This window comes from Bos grunniens, chromosome X, assembly GCF_055505025.1.
Source record: "Bos grunniens cultivar Pamir isolate PY7600 chromosome X, Bosgru_T2T1.0, whole genome shotgun sequence".
Lineage (NCBI taxonomy): Eukaryota > Metazoa > Chordata > Mammalia > Artiodactyla > Bovidae > Bos > Bos grunniens.
Window position 1 is genome coordinate 23,326,214 of NC_141194.1, and position 3,195 is coordinate 23,329,408.

Consider the following 3,195-nt stretch of genomic DNA (forward strand, 5'->3'; position numbering starts at 1 on the left):
GAGGAAATCCAGAGTCCCCCAGGAGTCAAGGTGAGGCACCTGAGTGAGGGCATACCCTTACACTGAACACAGATGGCCCCAAGAAGCCTGAATCCTGATGTCATCCCTGAAGGCAGAGGTAGGAGTAGCCTCATGTGGCATTCCCAGACATTCCCTCTCTGGCACCACAAAGAGTGAGGACATTAGTCTCAGGAGAGCTCCCTTATGTAATCAGAGAAATGAGCTCCAAATACTGCCAGGAGTCCAGCTTTGGACTTACACAACCCCCAGACCTCAGAACTCTGAAGAAACCACACAGAACCCTGCCCTTCCTGGCATCCCTGGGATACCTGTTCATTGTTGACATGACATGCGCATTTCCCTCTATAATGTCAGAAGGGGGGGGGGTTGGGATATGGCCCAAGGGGTGTAGCCTAGGGCCAGCAGTGGGATTATTTCCAGGTTTTCCAGAAACCAACTGAATACCCTGAAGACGAAGGGAACCACACAGCCCATAACCATATGATTCATCTCATCCTCTGCACCTCAGAAGACCAAGGACGGGTATGGACAGATGAGGAGAAACTTACTTTCTCCTAGGGGTCTCACAGAGATGCTTCCCCTACTATAAGAAAGAATAGTAGTAGAAGTGGTGGTCTTAAGTGGAAGGAAGGGTAGAATTTCAGGCCACAACAGAGGTCAAAGCAAGGACTGAGGGATCATCTACCAATAAAAAGAACTGATAATGAATCCAGCCCTGTTCCTTATAGCCCTTGAAGAACCAGGAAAGAGCTATCAAGCTGAAGTTCCACCAACATTTGTTTATATCAGGTGTGTAGGAAGTGAAACCCTTAGTATGAAGGTGGAAATACTATTCCAAGAAAGGGATGGGGGCACCAGGCCCTATGGGGAACTAAAGAAAGCACTCTTAATTCGTGTTGAGGACTCCAGAGGCCAGGACAGAAAACTTCCCAATGAGCACTCAGTACTGGGTGATAACTACTGACTGGGGTGATAAGCTGAGGACATCTTCACTTCTCAGAAATCCCAGGGAAATTTGTGATGACAACTAGAGGACAGCAGAGGGAATGGGTCCTATGACTGGCCACTAGTTGGGTGGTGGTCTTGAATGTGAAATAACAGATGTGTCTGTGCAGGAGACTACCAGCCCCTTCTGTCACCCCAGATTGCCTGAGGCAGGGGTAGCAGGATGACACCTAAAGATCACTCTAATTTCCTTCAGTATGTTTCCCAAAGGACAGCTGATTAGGAGAATAGGAACCCTGGGGGGTTTCAGAACAGTGCCCTCAAGAAAACCACAAATGTAGCCTTCCTGATAACCAAGGTGGTATTTCCCTGCTGCAGCTGCACACTCAACCTTCGTCTTCCTGTGGGCCCTTATCACCTGCCCTCCTACTCACACTTCTAATCATTGTCCCCCAGCACAGGCATCATGCCTCGGGGTCAGAATCATAAGCTCTGCATCCATGAGAAACGCCACCAGGCCCGATATGAGCCCCAGAGTCACAGGGGAGTTCAGCCCGCTGCAGTAATGGAAGAGCTTCCCTCTACCTCTTCTCTTTTAGAAGATAATTCACAGAGCTCCTCAGCTACTGGGTCAAATAGCACTTCCCAGGGGTCTTCGGAAGCCCCATCTACTACCAGCACTTTTTCAACTACTTCTGACACAACATCTGATGAAGAAGATATCAGTCAAGATGAGGAAGATTCAGGTTCCTCCAATATCTCATCTTCTACCTACAGTGATACTCTGAATAGCATGACAAGTTTGTTGGAACAGTTCCTTCTGCATAAATATAAAATGAAGCAGCCCATCATGAAGGAAAACATGCTGAAGATTATCCACCCAAGATACCATAACTGATTTGCCGAGATTCTGAAGAGAGCTGCTGAACACAGCAAGGCTGTCTATGCAGTTGACTTGAAGGAAGTTGATTCAACCATCCACTCCTATGACCTTGTCAGCAAACTGAACCTGCCCAACAATGGGAGAGTGTGGGATGGTAGGGGCTTACCTAAGACCGGTCTCTTGATGATAGTTCTGGGTGTGATCTTAGTGAAGGGCAACTGTGCCGCTGAGGAAGACATCTGGAAATTCTTGAATATGATGCGAGTATATGCTGGGAGAAAACACTTCATCTACGGAGAGCCCAGGAAGCTCATCACCAAAGACTTTCTGACGAGGAAGTACCTGGAGTACCGCCAAGTTGCCAATCAGTGATCTTCCACGTTAGGAGTTCCTGTGGGCCCATGAGCTGATGCTGAAACCAGAAAAATGAAAGTCTTGGGAGTTTTTGGCAAAAGTCAATGATACGGTCCCCAGTGCCTTCTCATCACAATATGAAAAAGCTTTGCGATATGAGGAGAAGAGAGCTCGAGCCACAGTTCCAGCCAGGCCTGGCACCACTGTCACTTCCAGGCATGTTCCACAGCCACGTCCAGAAGCTTCTCCCACCCCTACTGAAGACCAAGACTTTTAAAAAGTCATCCAGATAAGAAAATTTGACATCAAATTAGGGACTTTTGCCGAAATGGGAATCAATCCCTCAATAACACTGCTGGGACAATGGAATGAAAAAATAAAATGAAAAAAATTTCAAAACATGATCAACCTTGATTGTTCTCCATCTTTTCTGTCTTCTGTTTTGTAAAATTAAATAATTTATACCTCGATATGCTTCGTGAAAAATGCAGGAGGTATTAAACCTTAACAAGGTAGACCTCTTACTGTCTTCATTTATTTTTTGAGCATCTGCTCTTTGAAAGGCTCTATGCTAGTTCTGGTGCGGCTAAGATCAAGACCTCCCCTATGCCCATACAACTTTAGAAACAAGGAGCTGCAGTCACATAAGCAAGATCTTGAGATAGCCTTTAGGAATGACAGGAAAGTAAAAAGACTATCCAGGAAGAAATCTCTACCTGGGGTAATGTACTGATTTGTTAGGCTTTCCACAACAAAACCCCACAGAATGAGTGGCTGAAACAATGGAATTTTATTGTCTCAGAGTTCTAGAGGCTGCAAGTCCAAGATCAGGGCTGGTTAACCCTGAGGCCTCTCCCCTTGGCTGCCAGGTGGCAACCCTCTTCATTTGGCATTCCTTTTGAGTACATATATCCCTGGTGCCTCCTTTTGTGTCCCATTTTCTTCTTATAGTCACACGGGTTATGGCCCATCCTAATGACTTCATTTTAACT

At 46.3% G+C, this 3,195-nt stretch overlaps 1 pseudogene across 1 annotated transcript; it reads left to right on the forward strand.

Annotated features, from left to right (window-relative positions):
* The first annotated feature begins 1,310 nt into the window (after positions 1-1,310).
* On the forward strand, positions 1,311-2,480 carry LOC147339980 (melanoma-associated antigen B5-like; annotated as a pseudogene). Its single transcript, XR_015158519.1, has one exon. The product of XR_015158519.1 is annotated as a melanoma-associated antigen B5-like (transcript).
* Positions 2,481-3,195: the final 715 nt, after the last annotated feature.